At 44.5% G+C, this 19,293-nt stretch overlaps 1 non-coding gene across 1 annotated transcript; it reads left to right on the forward strand.

Moving 5' to 3' along the window:
* Positions 1-281: 281 nt before the first annotated feature.
* trnas-gcu (transfer RNA serine (anticodon GCU)) lies at positions 282-363 on the forward strand. Its single transcript has one exon. It is a non-coding gene; the product is annotated as a tRNA-Ser (tRNA).
* Positions 364-19,293: the final 18,930 nt, after the last annotated feature.

Below are 19,293 nucleotides of genomic sequence, written 5' to 3' on the forward strand. Positions count from 1 at the left end.
GAACACGTCCTGCTTTCTCGGGTTCTTCATTCCGTTGACTTCAAATCTTCACAGAATTCAACAGACTTTGTTTCATTGTCTTTTCTTCATTTTTGTTCAGATCACTGTGAGCAGAGTGTCACAGTGGGAATGCCATTGCCCCACAACCCAGAGGCCAGACCATAGTCTTGGGACTGTACTGTGCGATTTAGCATTTCACCAGACCAGGGAGAAATATCTGCTGTTCTGCATAATTTACGCAATTCACTTATTCATAACTTCATACACTTGCTATTATATGTGACGAGGTGGCCGAGAGGTTAAGGCGATGGGCTGCTAATCTATTGTGCTCTGCATGCGTGGGTTCGAGTCCCACTCTCATCGCCGTTTTCGAAGTTGCTATTTTTGCATGCTCACGCCTGTCTTATTGAAATTGGAACTCCAATGGTCAATTTATATGCATCGACGCTATTATAAAATCCCAAAGAATAATTTGAGTAAGTTGCTTAAACTGCATTGAAACGTAGATCGCATTGGGATAATGAAAAGTAACGCGATTTTCTTTTTCATGTCAAGCTGCTGTGACCTTTTATCATATGAAAGAGATCCAGGAAAACCAAAATACAAGATATGCGAAGGGCATGTTTATGTAATGGGATTCTTAATGACTGTTTTGTCAAATGAAATCTGGAGCAGGTTGAGTAGAAGTTATTCATCTTGGTGAGAAGAGTACAGCGCGACAACACAAAATAATGGAAATATTTCAAAAGGGGCAGGGCGTGGGGGTTGGGGCACCGAGAACTGGCTATAAATGCACAGTAGAGAAATGCAGATATGGGTGCCATGCATGGATACGGAGAGACTTACACATTGGTCTCTCCCTCGCCCGTTGCTCTCGCAATTGATGAAGGCTGGACACAAGACACAGATAAACACAAGATGTGGGAAGCAAGCTCCAAAACGTTATGCACATACTGGATGCATCACATTGAACAATGAACAACTGGAGGAGTAGCATGTTCACTGCAGGGACTGAACCTAAACTGTGGATCAATAATCGCAAATTCATGCAGCATTAGCACGAAAAATGATTGAATGTGTCTTTATACGCATGTCATTAATAGACGTTTCGTTCTAATACCCGTGTAGTTGAAAGAAGAGGACACCACATGTCAAGATGGATGACAACATAACCAAGTTTTCTTTGAAATTGAGATCCATTTCATCATTGTACACAGTGGACAAGTTCATTTTAAATAATACAAACCACATTCCCTCACCTGGAATAAAAGTGTGATTGCATTACAAACATTGCCCTTGCTAAGTAGCAGTTACTCAACATGAAAAATATGATGTAATTTTTATTGAGCATACATCAATTAGCACCATGATCTAACTTCGGATTGACTGCAATACGCACATGATAAACAATATTTAAGAAAGAATGTCTTTTGGAAGTAATGATTCGGTGCTGACGAAAAATGACATTAAATTCACATGTTGCGGATATTCCACCAATGGCTCCAATGGTGGAAATAGTCAGTGGGCACTATTTCCAAGTTGGTATAGAAGTGTGTGAGTTGCAAGGGTTGGGAGCTCCCACCTCATCTGGAGCAGCGTCTGCTCACATGGACCAGCGAGCATTGGGGTAGCCGGCTGGGAGTTCCCACCACACCTGGAGCAGCTTTTATTTACTTGGAGTAGCAGGGAGCATTGGGGCAGCAGACTGGGAGATCCAACCTCACCCGGAGCAGCTTCTATCGACGTGGAGCAGCAGGGAGTATTGGGACATCAGACTGGGAAATCCAGCATCACCTGGAGCAGTCTCTATTGACATGAAGCAGCAGGGAGCATTGGAACATCAGACTGCGGGATCTTACCTAATTTGAAGCAGCTTCAGTCGACATGGAGCAAGGAGCTTTGCGAGATCCGTCTGGGAGCTCCACTCTCACTTGGAGAAGCTTTTAATGTCAAGTAGCAGCGGGAAGCATTGGGACATCAGAGTGATAGATCCAACCTCAACTGGACCGCTTCTATTGACATGGAGGAGGGAGCATTTGGACATCAGACTGGGAGCACCGACCTCACAAGGACCAGCTCTTAATGACACGTAGCACCTGGGAGCATTTGGCCATGAGAGTGTAGTTCTAACCTCAACTGGACCGCTTCTATCGACATGCAGTAGGGAGCATTGAGGCATCAGACTGGGAGCTCCAACTTAAATTGGAGAAGCTGCTACTGACATGGAGCAGCAAGGAGCATTGCAACCTTAGGTTAGGGGCTCCAACCTCATCTGGAGCAGTTGATATTTACATGGAAGAGAAGGGAGGATTGAGACATTAGGCTGGGGGAAAGGATATTCAACTATTTTAATCTGAAGTAAAATAGGTTTCAAAACTCAGATGTTAATTGATTTATGAATAAACTTTCCCAGGAAAATAATTAATACTTTCGATACTAATGACAAGTCCTGCAAACATCCAACTCAGGAAAATGCATTGGTACAGAGAGAAATGGGAATGATGTTTCATGTCTTTGTCTTTTCTTTTCTGACCGACTCTGCACTGGATTACATCACCGGAAGAACGTTTTCATTCATTTCATGTTGTTCAGTATCCTGCAAATACGGACAGGTCATTAACGTAATCTAAATCTGAAAATTAATAGGAATATGCGATGTTATGATTGGGCTGGAGTTTACCTCTAATTGTGGTGAAAACGCAGCAAAGTAAGGTGCAATTTTTTTGATCAGCAGCGACCTCATTGATTGGCTGCTCAAATTGTGAATGGTAGTCTTTTTAAGACAATTTGAAATGGATCATTGATGGTGATTATCTTTGTTCACCTTGTGACTGTTACTGTTATTGCTCATGTCATTGTCAGCACCACAGCTCTGCAGCGTGTAAAATTTCAGCTGTGCATCTGGCCAGTGGTACAGCCATTCGTATAGCTGGTTACGGATCAGGCGGGTGCAGGTTCAACTTTTGCTTGGCGCAAGCGCATTGTGGAGATTCAACACACATCCAAACTTTTTTTTTGTTACACTGAGGTGGATAATATTTGAAATTTTAATCTCCACGAACGAAAATTCGTTTACTGTCTTCGATCAATTAAACATTACCAAAAGCTCTCAATGTTGAAAATCACATTGCATCAGATTGTATTGAACAAGCATATTTGGAAGCCCCAGTGTTCCGTGCACTGTTTCTTCATCAGGTGGTTGTCAACTGTTGGACTCTAATGTGGCTTTGTATGATTTTTAAATTTGTCCACCCCAGTCCACCACCAACACATCTAAGTCATGGGTATCATCGACACCACGAACGGTCAGTTAAAGTCCACATGATCTTCCAAACTATCGCGCATATTGACACACGCATCAAGTTTCTGCAGAAAGACACCCACCTGATGAAGGAGCGGCTCTCTGAAAGCTCGTGTTTCCACATAAACCTGAAGGACTATGCCCTGACGTTGTGTCATTTTTAACTTTGTCTACCCAACTCAAACACTGGCACTTCCATATCATTGAGAACATCAGTCATGTCCCAGCGCAGTCAGAGAAGGCAATCTTGGAATAGCCTCACTCATTGTTCAGAAGGTACGTTTAATTTTCAGAAACCAACCCACTCAATCGTGAATTACTGCAGATTATTAATGTGCTGAGCTGTTTGTTTGAGCTTTACATTGAATGGAAGCTGGTTAGCTCAGTCCGTTGGCTAACTGGTTTTTGGTATAGAGTGAGACTAATGACGTGGGATTAATTGTCGCACTGTCTCAGGGTGCCAGAAGGATTATCATCTCCTCTGCTTACGTGATCTGTAATACAATGTGACTCTAGTGAGTAGGAATGCACCTGTCGATGTCAAGCATCATTATCATTGGCATCGATTGCCTTGGTCATTTGGTCACAATGACCAGGAACGGGACTGAGTCCTTTTAATACTCACTGATTTAATGGGATACAGAAAAATGTTGTGCAAAATAGACTTGATTGAAAACTGGGTTTCCAAGGGTCGCTGCGTTGTTTACAGAAAATGTTACATTATCACAGGGCTTCTCACTCGGTCGGCTTCAGTTCGGCACAGAATTCGATTCAACCACACTTCACGAACACGCTTCTGCAAGATCCTACAGACAACATGAAACACACTGCACTCATCATTAATCTTCACCATGGCTTCATTCAAGGACATAATGCACAGTTTTCATGAATACTGAAGACATAAGAATGTCATGCAAGATTAAATTGAATTTCAGTTTAAATTGTAAAGTGATAAGAATCTAGAGTAAGATACAGAACGCCCGAAATTCATGTTTATTACCGTGGTCAGAACTCTAGTCAGAAAAAGGGGAAATCTGTCCCTGAATCCCCAATATCTAACCGGCAGTTTGCTCCATGTGTCTAGTTGGAAACCTGTGTGAAGGAGCATGCAGCTTGAAAGAGCACCTGGGAGAATCCTCCCCTGTCTGATCTGAAGCTACAACAGCAGCTGTGAGAGCGGTGGGATAAAGAGGTGGACCTTGGTATTCCGTGGTGTAGATTCACATTGTCCTCATCATGCTATTGTTTAAAACCCTCTGTCAGAAACAGCACAGACTGAGAGGAATAGGAGGGGGCCATTTCACCCGCCAGCGCTACCCCGCCATTTGACATAATTATGGCTGATCGAACAGGTCAATGTCTTTTCCCAGCCCATCTACATCAACCTAACACCCAAAGGGGAAAAAGACACTGAATAAATCGAAACACTCTGTGCAACCGTGGGAGGGAACTGTGTTGAAAGACAGTGGGTATCTGCAGTGGGTTTTGTGAATGAGCAGCCGATTGCTGGCTGATCATATTTCAAATGATATGATTTTCTTAAAACTCACCACCAAGAAAGTGAGGAACCTTCTCTGGTCAGTAGCAGGGACGAGAACTCCAGACGATGGGAACTGACGATGAAGCAGCAGAACAATCATTGAATCAGCTAAAATCTGAACAAAATTGCGATTCTGGGGTGAATCAAACCCACAAACTGTGAATCGCGATCTTAACAATGCAGTAGATGTCCACCACGTCTTTCATTGTGCCACTGAGCTGCACTAGCCTCCATTTTACTGCACCGAAAGTTACAGTATTCAACTCTTTCAATAAATATCTGTTTATCTTCGCCCCACCTTCCAGTACCTGCTCCTTATCCGTGCATGCTCTAGCTCCTCAAGTGTTCGGCTCAATACTCCTGAAGTAGTTTGATGACTCTTAGCTTTAGCACACGTTCAAACAGTGAGTTCCAGACAAACAACCGTCTCCGGATGTAAACATTCTTCCTAAATCTTCACTGAATATCCTCTCTGTAGCGTTTCATCTATAACCCTGGTTATTTACCCTTCCCATAAGAAGTTTATTCCTGTCAAACATATCTATTCCATTTCTGTGCACGTTAATCAATTTCTCTCTCAGCTTTCTCCGCTCTCAGATAGAGAGCCCCAGTCGAGCTCATCTATCTTTGCATTGGCGAGAGTGTAGTACTTTAAAAGCACAGAACGTCTGGCAGCATCCGAGGAGGAGGAGAATCGATGTTTCGGGCATAAGCCCTTCACCAGGAAAGAGGCTTTTGAGTCGGGGTTGAGGGAGGGGAATGTGGTTGGTGGTCAGGTAGCTGGGAAACCGATAGATGGATGAAGAGAGGTAGAAGGTGGTAGTTCGGAGGGGCAATGATGGCCGGGTCCAGAGAGCAGTGCCTAGCTGGAGGCTTGGGATTGGGATAATGTTGGGGGAGGTGAAATGAGGAAGCTGTTGAAATACACATTTATCCCGTATGGTTGCAGGGTCCTAAGGTGGAACAAAAGATTTTCTTCCTCCAGGCATCGGCTGGCAATGGAATGTCGGTGTTGTTTTTTCCCGAAACATCGATTTTCCTACTCCTCAGATGCTGTCTGACGTGCTGAGCATTTCCAGCACTACACTCTCGACTCTGAGCTCCAGCACCTGCAGCCCTCACTTTCGCTTATCTTCGCAGGGGGAATGGTCGAGCTCAGGTACCACGTTGATAAATCTCCTCTGACCACAATCCCGTCCAAACGCACGTTTCCTGAAGGCTGGCAATCACAACAGAATAAAGTTATCAAAAGAAGTGTAGAAACATCGGAACCAAATCAGCAGGTCTAGTGCATCTGGGGAGAAATTTTCGAGCCAAACAATCCGCCTTTGGAATGAATGGTATGTGTAGATGGGGCAGGAACATGAAAGAAGATATTCTGGGTCTAAAATGATTGAACTCCATGTTGGGTACTGAAGATTGCACTGTCTCTCATTCGGAAATGACGTGCCACTTTTCCAACTTGCACAGGCCATGCGGGAGCTCTGCAGCAGACCAAACTGACATGGAGGCATATGAACACAGTGGGAATTTGCAGTGACAGGAATCTAGAAGCTCAAGTTCTTTTTCTGTTTGCAGACAGAACATAGGTGTACTCGCGTTTGTCACCCATTCTGTTTTTTTCTCCCCAGTCTTGACGAGATCACATTGTGAGCAGGAAATGCAGCTTGCTAAATTGAGTGAGAGGCAGATAAATCACTGGAACTTTAGACAGTGAGGAGAGACATCGTAAACAAGTAGCATTGCATCTTCTGAGATTTCGTGCAATTGTGCAATATGGGGAAGTGTTGGGGGCCAAAGAGGACTGGATAATGGTGCTCAGAGAGAAATTGTCCTACATAGTGGCGGTATTCCGTGGTATGGGCGAGTGGGGAAAGGATAGTAGAATGTATATTTTCCTGAGCTACCTTCTATAAGTAAACACTTCACTACGAGCAAAACTACCTAATGATTTTCATTCCAACACTCTAGGTACAGCTTACAGAAGTCACGTGTTTGCACAGTCACTGTCATTGTGTCTCCCCGGGAGCAGCAGCACTCCCACACGCTGATTCAGACAACACAGTTCTTAGTCTGACATGTCCGTTCGAGAATGGAAGGACAGGTATTAATAACCACTCTTGTAACTGAGTACCTGTATTGCTCAATAATAATCGCTTAACTATCCGAACCCCTTTTTAAATCACTTGATACAGAGCCTTGAATGTCTTGGCATCACAAATGCACATCTGAATACTTCGGAAAGTTATGTGGATTTTGCCTCTCCGATCCTTGCATGCACTGTGTTTCAGATTTCAGCCACCCACTGCTTGCAAACGTATTTCCACGCATTCACTGTAATCTTTCCGCATCTGACCTTAACTCGATGCCTGCTCATGATGGAAATCGCCGTCAAAGTGAAACATGCATTTCAGTCTAAGCTATCCATACTCCTTTATATTTTGTACATCTTAATCATGCTCCCTCAATCTACTCTGCTCCACGAAATACAAATCCAGTTTGTTCAATATCTCTTCTTCAGCCCAGACAATATCCTGGGAAATCTCCCCAGCATCGTTTGCAGTGCGATCAGATCCCTGCTATAATGTGAACTGCATAACTACACAGAATAGTCTCGCCAGAGCCGAATGAACAAGTGAAATAAATGATGTGGAAGTCCACGGAACCTGGTGTTTTTTTTTAACAAAGTTTATTTTCCTCAATGCGGCCCTGTGCCCTTTTCCTGTGACTGATGTTTCAATAATCGCTGGTCCATGTCAGTAAAAGCTGCTACATGAGGAGTGATCTCACAGCCGCGGTATAGAAATGGATCAACTGGGTTGAAGGTCCCGATAGTGAGATTTGCGCATGGTCACACAGCAACAGTGAGCACAGCAGCACAGACAGAATGAGGTCAATGTGAAAGTGACTGTAAGGGAAATGGGAGGCGGTACTTAAAGAAGGTAAGTGATTGCAGGAGGGAGAGAAGGAAAGGGGTTTGATGGAAAAAAAAATCATAATGTCTGAGAAAATGTCATGTAAAATCAACTAATTCCTTTCTGTGTTTCTTCAACATGAATCACAAGGAGGAAAATGCAGTAACTCGGATTCCAACGAGCTTCCTACGGCCACAATGCAGAATACTTTAAAATTCAAACCATAAATGAGTCATGCAGGGAAATACATTTAAAAAAAACCCCAGCAATTATCACAGTGACAGAGGATATGTTAGGTAGAGTAACAGATGCACAATAGGAATATTAGGCGAGCGATAGTAGACATGTGGGAAATCAGAATTAGATGAATTTTAAATTCGATATGCCCAGACGCTGTGGTGGTTCCATCAAGTACTGCATGTTGAAGATTGACTTTGATAGATTTCTAGAAACAAAAATGTTCAGGGTAGAGTGCGGGATATTGGTGCATTGTATGTTTCAATAACAATGAGTTTGAAAACGGTTGCTTCCCAAACTTTTTCACACAAGGAGGTACCCATTGCTTCAGTTAGTCACACAACCCCAGTTCCAAGAACCGGAATTCGACAAACGTCGTGGCGCAGCCGCCAATACAAAACCGGAAGTGGGGTCGGAAATGAGCACGTGAAGCTATTCTGTTGCATCAGTGACATGATTGGTAAAGGCGCGATCATAGACTCATAGAGATGTACAGCATGGAAAGAGACTCTTCGGTCCAATCCGTCCATTCCGACCAGATGTCCCAATCCAATCTAATTCCTCCTGCCAGCATTCAGCTCATGTCCCTCCAAATCCTTCTTATTCATATCCCCATCCAAATACCTTAGAAATGTTGCAATTGCACCAGCCTCCATCGTTTCGTCTGGCAGCGTATTCCATACACGTGCCACCCTCTGTATGAAAAAGTTACCCCTTAGGTCTCGTTTATATCTTTCCCTTCTCAATCTAAATCTATGCCCTCGCGTTCTGGACTCCCCGACCTCAGGGAAAAAAAACCTGACTATCCAAGCACGTGAAATGATGAGGCTGGGTGTGATTCTGGTCAAAGGCGGGGTGGAAAGGTATATTCGTCTCAAATTATCATATTATTAACAATCAGCAGCAGCATTAACCCGCACTGAGGATTGGCTCAGAGGAAGCCTGAGAATTCGAATTAGATTGGATGACTTGCAGTGTGACCACACCGACCCGCCGAAGCAACCCACCCATACCCCTTCACCAAATATTACGGGTAGTTTTAGCATTGCCAATTCAACGAACCAGCACATTTTTGGACTGTGGGAGGGCACCCATGCAAACTTGGGGAGAACGTGCAAACTCCACACAGTCAGTCGCCTGAGTCGGGAATTGAACTCCGGTCTCTGGTACTGCATGGCAAACCACTGTGCCACCATGCCACCCACGGTGAAAGCATTCTCAAAGATTTTCCTTAACAAAGCGGCATTTTGTTATCTTAACAGTAAGAACTGATTTTGCTCACATCATCTCCACATCAATCTCTTGCTCCACTGAACAATCCAATCCAGTGTACATTGCTTCCATTCCAACATTGAAACGCGATCTGTTCTCTCTCCATCTGTGATAATCTGAATTGACAATGTCATTCTTTGAATGGAGAAATGCAGCAGGGACTTGTTAGTGCAGAGGCGATCTATTGGGATGGTAATATTTGGAGACTGGAACGTGGCAGTTGCTGATAGTTAAATTCGAAGAATAAAATCTGGAAAATAAAACCAATCTCAGGAACAGCGAAAATAACTTTATATAGCTGAAAATCCATTCATTCATGTCCCTTCGAAAAGGAAATCTGCCGACTGTAATGAATTCTGTCAACATGTGACTCCAGACCCACAACAATGTTGTTAATCCATGACTTAGTTCAAGGTGAATTAGAATTAACAACAAATGCTCTTCAATTCAATGATAGCCACATTCCGTGGAAGAATAAGGAGCTGTTAATCCCAACCAGCAATGAACCATGGCTGGATGCGTGTTTCCAGTGAAATGCCACTGTACTCTGATGTAGATCAATGGTTTAGACTTAGTTGCAGGAGCCATGATTTAGAACTTTGCTGATGATGCAACAATTGGTCGTATAGTTGACTAAGGTTAAAATGCCAGGGACTGCTGGGATGTATCAATCAGGTGGAAAGGTAAAATGCTGAATGGAATTGAATTCAGACCAATGAGTGTAAATGAATTTGGGGAGAAGAAACAATGACAGTGAGCGTTCTGTGTGGTGTAGACAGACAAAGAGATCATGGAGTCGACATGCACGATCTCTGAAGATCAATGGTTAGGGAAATCAGTTGGACTGAAGTATGTACGGCAGGAGCTGGATTCAAATCAATATTAGAGTGGTATTGAAGAAGCATAGCAGGTCAGGCAGCATCCGAGTTGCAGAAAAAAGTGACTTTCCGGGCAAAGGACCTTCATCAGGAATAAGTCTGGGAGCCTCAAAGGTGGAGACATAAATAGGAGGACTGGGTCTGGGAAGAATTTAGCTGAGAGTGCAATAGATGGATGGAGATGGGGTTAAAGGTGGTAGGTCGGAGAAGAGGGTGGATCGGATAGGTAGGAAGGGAGGTAAACAGGTGGGACAGGTCAGTTGGATGGTGCCAAGCTGGAAGGTTTGAAGTCGGATAAGGTGGGCGTGAGGAGATGAGGAAACTGGTGAAGACCACATTGATGCCCTGGGGTTGAAGGGTCCCGACATGGGGGATGAGGCGTCGGGTGGTGAGGGAATGGTGGTGGAGGAGGCCCAGGATCTGCATGTTGTCGGGAGAGTGTGGAGGGGATTTGATGTGTTCGGTCTTGGGGCGCTCAGGTTGAATGTTGCGGGAGTCCTGGAAATGTTCACTGAAACGCTCTGCGAGAAGGTGTCTGTTGGTCCCAGTGTAGAGGAGACCCAACCTCTTGCGCTACCAGTATCCTGTATTCCCAATTCCTCCACCTGCTTTGTATCAGCTCCCAAAGGAGAAGCACAGCAGTTCAGACTGCATACGAGGAGCAGTAAGATCGACGTTTCGGGCAATAGTTGAGCTGGGGAGGGGATGAAGGTGATAGGTCAGGGAAGAGGGTGGAGTGGATAGTTGGAAAGGAAGATTGGCAGGGCGGATAAGACATGGGGACAGTGCTGAGCTGGAAGTTTGGAGCTGGTGTGAGGTGGGGAAAGGGGAAATGAGGAAACTGTTGAAGTCCACATTGATGCCCTGGTGTTGAAGTGTTCCGAGGCAGAAGATAAGGCGTTCTTCCTCCAGGCGTCGGGTGGTGAGGGAGGGACGGTGAAGGAGGTTCAGGACGTCCATGTCCTCGGCTGAGTTGGAGCGGGAGTTGAAATTTTGGGCGACAGGGCAGTGTGATTGATAGGTGTGGGTGTCCCAGAGATATTCCGTGAAGTGCTCTGCTCGGAGGCTTCAAGTCTCTCCAATGTGGAGGAGGTCATATCGGGAACCGTGGTTACAATAAATGATATTGGTGGATGTGGAAGGCTCCTTTGGGGCCTTGGATGGAGGTGAGGGAGGAGATGTGGGCGCAGGTTTTGCAATTCCTGCGATGGCAGGGGAAGGTGCCAGGACGGGGTTGGGGGTTGTTGGAGGCCGTGGACCTGACCAGGTTGTCACGGAGGGAACTGTCTTTGGGGAAGGCAGAAAGGAGTGGGGAGGAAAATATATCCCTGGTGGTGGGGTCCGTTTGGAGGTGGCGGAAATGTCGGTGGGTAATTTGGTTTATGCGAAGGTTGGTATGGTGGAAGATGAGCACCAGCGAGGTTCTGTCCTTGTTACGAGTTGGAGGGGTGGAGTCAGAGGGCGGAGGTGCGGGATGTAGACGAGATGCATCGGAGGGCATCTTTCACCACGTGGGAAGGGAAATGGCAGTCTCGAAAGAAGGAGGCCATCATGGTGTGTTCTGCACTCGGTACTTCATTCTCCCTACATCCACCCTCCTCTCATTTATCTCTCTAACCTTCAGGCACTCTGCCTTTATTCCTGATGAAGGGCTTTTGCCCGAAATGTCGATTTTACTGCTCCTTGGATGCTGCCTGAACTGCTGTGCTTTTCCAGCATCACTCTGATCTAACCTCTGGTTTCCAGCATCTGCAGTCATTGTTCTTTCCCTCTGCTCCCAAAGGACCATTTCCACCACATAACACACCAGATGGCCTCCTTCTTTAAAGACCAGACCGTCCCCTCCTATGTGGTTGAAGATGCCCTCCAACGCATTTCATCCATGTTCTGTACCTCCGCCCATGAACCCCACACCTCCAACCACAGCAAGGACAGAACCCCACTGCTCGTTATCTTCTATCCCACCAACCTCCGCATAAATCGCATCATCCGCTGACATGTTCATCATCTCTAAACGGATTCAACCACTAGGGATTTGTTCCCCTCCCCACCCTATCCACTTTCCGCCGAGGCCATTCGCTCTGTGACTGCCTAGTAAAGTCCACGGCCTCTACTGATCCACCCATCCCTCCTGGCACCTTTCCCTGTCACTGCAGGAATTGCAAAAAATGCACCCTCACCTACACCCTCATCTCTGTCTAAGGCTCCAATTGAGGCTTCCACATCCAACAAAGATTCACCTGCACTTCCGTACATGTCATTTCTTGTAACCGTTGCTTCTAATGCGGTCTACTCTAAATTGGGGAGACCGGATGCCTTCTCACAGAGCACATCAAAGAATATCTCCAGGACACCCGCAAGAATCAACCTCAGTGTCCTATGGCAAACATTTCAACTCCCCCTCCCACTCTCCCGAGGATATGCATGTCCTTGGTCTCCTCCATCGCCACTGCCTCAGCAACCGATGCCTGCAGGAAGAAATCCTCATCTTCCGCCTTGGGACACTTCAACCTCATGGCATCAATTTGGACTTCAACAGTTTTCTCATTTCTCCATTCTCTACCTTACCCCAGTCCCCACCTTTCAGCTCAACACCGTCCTCCTGACCTGTCACACCTGCGCATCTTCATTCCCACCAATCCAATCCACCTTCTGTTCTGACACGCCCACCTCCATTCACCTACTGCACTCTCAGCTACCTTCTCCCCAACCCCACCCTCCTCCCAGTTATCTCTCTATCCCATATGCTCCCAATCTCATTCCTGATAAAGGACCTTTCCTGAAATGTTCATTTTTCCTGCTCCTCAGATGTCCCGGACCTGCTGTGCTTCTCCAACACCACTCTAACCTGGGGGGAATCAGTTAATTGAGAGGTTTTTCGGACATTGTCTAATGTTGACTACAGGCTGTGGATGATAGTAGAAAATTAGCAAACACCAGATTAGGGAACAGCTGATGGACTGAGCACAAGTCCTGTCACCGCATAAATCAACACGTTTTAAAATTGTAAGATAAAAGATGGAAGGCTGAAGTATGCAACTTTTTCCATCACGACCGTTTCACCAATGAGTTTATCACTGATTCCTTTCCAAGTCAGGGTGCTATGGCCCTTGGAGGGGAACTTTCAAATGGTAGTGTTTCGTTGCATCTTCCAACCTTGTCCTTAGAGTCAGGACAGCTGTTGAGCTTTGAAGGTTCTGTCAAAAATGCCCAAATGACTTACTCCAGTGCATCTTGTAGATGCAATTGTGCCTTAGTGGTGAAGGGGAATGAATATTACAGGTATTGAAGAGGGTTCAATCAAGTGACTGCATTGTCATGGACTGTGTCCAGTTCCTTAAGTGGTATGGAAGTGACACGCATCGAAGCAAATAGAGTTATGTTCCACGTCTCATTTGTGCCTTGCAAACGATGTAGGGTTCACGGAGACACAGTTGAGTTTATGATCATAAACATGTCTACCAAAGGACATGATTTTATTGTCAAAATGTTTATATCGCCAGTTTCTATCCTATTTTTCCCCCTTAAATACAAGCTCTGGGTAGTTTTACCCCATGTAATCGTCCACGATTACACGGGGTAATTTGGTTTCAGTAAAGCCATTGAATGTCAGTGGGATATGATTAGATTCTCATTTGTCAGAGTTATCATTACTGTATTTCGACCTTGTGTGGACAAATCTGATTCCAGTCGCTGTCTGATTTCAAATTCCAGTTCCCATCTGTGCTTGAAATTTCAAACATTTCTTCGCATAAATTTCTCCACCTGCCTTCATAATATGTAAGGACGCTGCAGGGAGCAGCAGAGATTTATGGATATATTGTCAACACACGAGAAAACGGAGCTTCGTGGAATGATTGGTTCGGCTGGGATTATTCTCTTTGAAACAAAGGAGGCGGAGGGGACCTGTATAATCACATGATAACATTTATAAACGTTCAATATTCATGGGATCTTGACAGGGTAGTTACGGGCAGGTGGTTTACCCTCTGGTATGAGGAGAACACCAGAGGACATGAACCCAGAATTAGATTTTGCCGATTTAATTCAGAAATGAGGAGTCATTTCTTTGCTCAGGGGCCAGTGAATCAGTGGAACTCCTTACCAAACTGTTGTTGAGGTTGCGTTGTTGTGCATTTTCAAACTGTGCCAGTCAGATCAGAAAGACGATAACGCTTTGTCGAGGCAATGCAAGAGAATGGAGTTGAAGATTATCAGATCAGCCATGAGTTCATTGAGTGTTCGAGCAGACTCGATGGTCTGAATGGCCGACTTCCAGTACTGCATCATTTGGTCTAATGCCTTACTTTGTTGATAAGTTTCGAATTTTGAGGGGATGGGATTAAGTGAGAGAAAAGGTTTCTCAAACTGATCAGACAGATCAGTAACTAGGCTCATAAGCTCATAAACAAGAAAGGTGCTGTGGCCTGGAGACAACAAATGGCACTGGGAACACCACAGATGGGTATGTGCAGACGTTGTGGTTGCTAAAGAAAATTGGTGGATCTAATATTGTTGCCAACTTGGTGATCACGCTGGATGACGGATCCCGGTATGATGCACACAGCAAAAGGTTGTGAAAGAATTAAAGGCTCATTTCATTGGAAAAGTTTTCTGCAGTTCCAATTCAATTGACTGTTTAAAATACTGATCAAAAGTTTGTGTGGTGCGTTACATTAAAATTCACAATCCAACTGGATAAAATATTGCACCTGATCTCTCCTTATTTGTATTGCTTTCATTCGATGTAAATTCATAGAAAGTCAGGATGGAATGAAAGGAGGAAAGAAACGTTTGCACTCCTTTTCATTATCCCAATATAACTTACAACGGAAACAAATTGCTTTATTTCGACTTTGATGAGGTTTCAATTTATCACAAATCTCCGGTGCAATGAAGGGCAAGAACAAGATTCTCCATCCAATGTATACTAAAGATGCCAGGCACAAACGAAAACCACAGCTGTTTTTGATAGAAGTAACAGCCAGAGTAGGATTCAAATCCACACATGCACAATGAAAGACCAACCCGTCGCCTTCACCTCTGGGCCACTCCAGCCCAATGCAAAGGGGCTCACATGTGATTACATATGGTGCACCCAGGGGATAAGAAAGTCCCTGAGAGGAATCGAATCCACACCATTATGTTTCTGCTTTCAGCGAATAATAATACCAGCAAAATCCAAAGAATTGTCCTCGTCCTTGGAAGGAATACCTGTCCTTGATTCATTCCGTGTCAGTACTGTCTCAGAATGAACCAGCAAACATGAAATTGCCGTCACATTCACACACATATTTAGTCTTGACGCATAATTTCTTCAGACAGTTTCTCTCTCACGTGAAGAAGTATATATGGAGAGAGAAGTGAAGGTGATGTTTTAGCTCGATGGGCTTTCTCATATGGCTGAACCTGAACTGGGTAAAATTCCCGGAAATGCAGTTTTCTTCATTTCATTTTATTAATTTTGCTGCAACTTCACTCTGTTCATTGCAATGATCGGAAGTGAATTGGATTTATATCATTGGAACGTTTAATGTTGCATTCAGTTTTGCTCCGAATTTATTTCAGCTGAAAGAAAATACTGTTGAGAAAAACAGAAAGTTAAACTACAAAACAAGATGCCAGTTTTGATGCTCAGTTACGTTGGCAGATTTCAGTGGGTATCAAATGAACCCAACATCATGCCGATTGTCCTTCCATCTTTAAGGCGTGGGATTAAAGCAGGAAATCGATCTCCAAGAGACAGGTCACTTCCTATTCATTATGGAATATCTTTCCTTGACAATATACAAAATCTGCTCAGTTCCATTTATAATGTTTCATGTAGAATATTAATATAAATCTTTCAAAACTCTGATGGTTCTTTGCTCAATATTATTCAGCTGCATACGTTTTCGATATTTCTTCACTTCTAAATTCGTCCAAATTAGACATTGTTTCCTCACACCTTCCACCGCCCACACCCCCCTCCCCCCCACACACACATCCCACATTTACACTTTTACCTGGCCACAGGCTGTCTCTCTCCTGGTGAAACTCACTCCTTCTGTGTCTCGAAATGTGTCTCTCCAAATATTTGGAAATGGATTCTCAGAGTGACAGAAATTCTTCTCTCATTATTTCTTTGCCCGACATCGGTGGTTTTGAAAGCCTGACGTTCAGAAATTTGCAAACTTGAAAGAGAGAATTTACCAACTATTTACTCTCTCAAAACCTCAAATACTCTGGAAAACTTCCATTCGGTTTTCCTTGGTTCAGTTTCAAATTTTCCAACACGCAAATAAATAAAATTTCATCCCCACGAAACGCCGTCAGCATCGTCTCTAATGTCTTAGCAGCCCAGTAAGCGCTGGCAGTGTCCTCTCTGATAGAATCACCGATTCCCAACAATGCACAAAGTACAATTTAGCCGATCAGGTCTGTAGGGACATTTGAAACAGCATCTCACCCAGACCTAGCTCCCGTCTCTATCCTGGCATGCCTCTTGCTTGTGATTTCAAATAAACCTGTTGGAATGAAACCTGGCATCGTGTGACTGCTGACTTTATCACTGCGTTGCCCATGGCTAACTCACTTAACTTACTGAATTCACTCCCTGAGCACATCAACGAATTTAACACGGCCAATCCACCTAACCTACAGACTTACCAACAGTGCGAACCAATGAGCAAATGTACCATCATATTGAACACTATCCGTATCATGTTTCATAGCTTTATACACTGGCAACTCAGCCGAGTGAAAGCAAGCTGCGCCCACAAACCGAGCTCAATGCATCCAAACGCGGTTCTGCGCTGTACAACCTCATTAGTGCTGCTGGAAATGTTTCTGCACTCAGATCTGAATGGGTTTACTCTGTTTTCTTCCTCAGATTGCTGCTTTATATAAACACACAGTCAGGAACAACTCTATATAATGGTTTTCATTGCAACACGAAACACAATGTGAAGTTTGCAGAAATTACGTGTTTGCACTTTCACTGACACACTCTCTCCCCAGGAGCTGCAGTCCTTCCCCAGCTGATTCTGACAGCACTGTCCGTCCTGTGACATAACCAATCGAGAATGGAAGGCCAGGCATTAATAACCTTCACGGTGGAACAGAGTGACAGGTTTAAACCATTTACGATCCCCCCAGCAGAGAATTGAGCCCAGTGACAGGCGGGGACACTAACCACGATACTGTGGAAGACAACAAAATCGAAGGAGGCCCTGCAGCCTGTTGTGGCCGCACTTGCCCAACACAAATGCTTAACGGCCTGAAACAAGATTTCCATTATTTAGCCCATAGTCTTATATGTCTTGGCATCACAAATTCACATCTGAATTTTTTTCAGATTAAAAGGGTTTCCGCCTCTCTGACCGTTTCTGCACATATAATCAAACCTTTTTGCCTTTTCCCAAAATCTCTTGACCCCAGTGTTCAATCCCTCCATCAATAACAAACGCTTCTTTCAGTCTATCCTATCCACATCCCTCATTATTGTGAACATCTCAGTCATGTCTTCTCCAATCTCCTCTGTTCGGTGATAAACAACCCCAGTCTGTCCAATCTCTCCTCATAACTGAAACTCTTCAGCCCAGACAATATCCCATTGAATCTCTCCTGCAACGTTCGCAGTGCCATCACATCATTGCCATACTGTGAATTGCAGAACTGCACACAGTACTCTAGCTAGAGCTAAATTAACTTTTTTTCCTATTCTGTTACAGAATGGGGGCGTCGCTGTCTCGGCAGTATTGATTGCGATCCCTAATTGCACAGCGGGCAGTTGAGACTCAACCGTGTAGCAGTGAGTCGGCAGTCACGTCGAGGCCTGACCAGGTAAGATTGACGTCAGTGAACACGATGGTTTTGTTTTTTTCAACAATTGCCCATGGATTTATAGGTGTTATTAGATTCGTAATTCCAGATATGTATTGAATCTCAATTCTAACACCTGGCATGCTTGGAGTCAAACCCGGATCACTGGTTCATTTGCTCTGTATCTGAGTGAACAGTCCAGTGGTAATAGCGCTCGGCCATTGCGGAAAACCCGTGAAACTAATCTTTCTGAAAGAAGTCGCTTTTCCTCGATATTGTCCTGTATCATTTTCCTGAGCTTGACCCCCCATAATCGCAAGTCCATATCAGTAAAAGCTGCTACCTGAGGATTGGCCTCACAACAGCCGTAACCAAATGGATCAACTGATCTGCAGGTCCCGATGGTGGGGTTGGGGCACGTTCACCCAGCAACGGTGACCGCAGCAGCACAGACTGAATGGTATCAATGTGAGAGACTGTGTTCGATTCCGCAGTGCCTTAATGAAAGAGGAAATGACTCCACAACCACATGATGAAAGAGCATAGCTCCGAAAACTATTGCTCAGTTAAATCTGTTAGACTCTAACCTGGTGTTGTGTGGTTTTTAACTTTTTATACCATAGTCCAACACCGGCATCTCTAAATTAATGTAATGGGGGTGTGGGATGAAAAGTTCAGTTAGTGATCGTAGGAGGGAGTGAAATCTCTGAGAACGGGTGGATTTGAATTCTGACATATGAAATACAGAGATGTGAGCGAGCAGAATTTGAAGGGAAAAGATCATCACCTTGGAAAAAATTACTTCATCCAAACAACTGATTCCTTTTTGTTTCCCAAGAGCTGGAGCAGATAGAGCAATTACTGCCGTGACTCGGATTCGAACCGAGGTTGCTGCGGCCACAACACAGAGTACTAACCACTATACGATCACAGCATTGCACAGATGAGTGCGCTGACAGAGTGCAATAAGTACAATCTCATAGGACATGTTAGGCAACGCACCAAATGCACAATATCAGTGCTAAGCGAACAGTGGCAGATATGTGGGAACTCAGAACGGGCTGACCGCTTAATATCAGTTCCCACAGTGGCTGTGGTGATTCCATCATTAATATGCTGAAAGCTGAGATAAGTAGATTTCTCCAAAACATCAAAAACTCCGGGGACAGTGCAGGTGTAGTTGAAATGTATGCTTCAATAGTAATGCAGTTTAACATTGGCTACTTCACCAGTTTCCCCACACAAGGCAGTAAACACTGCTGCCACATAGTCCCAATTCCCAGCCCCAGAATAAGAGGAATGGAGTGGCGCAGTCGTGAAGATGTGCGAAAAAGCTTTATCAGCCAG

The sequence above is a fragment of the Hemiscyllium ocellatum genome, unplaced genomic scaffold (assembly GCF_020745735.1).
Source record: "Hemiscyllium ocellatum isolate sHemOce1 unplaced genomic scaffold, sHemOce1.pat.X.cur. scaffold_173_pat_ctg1, whole genome shotgun sequence".
In the NCBI taxonomy this organism is placed as follows: domain Eukaryota; kingdom Metazoa; phylum Chordata; class Chondrichthyes; order Orectolobiformes; family Hemiscylliidae; genus Hemiscyllium; species Hemiscyllium ocellatum.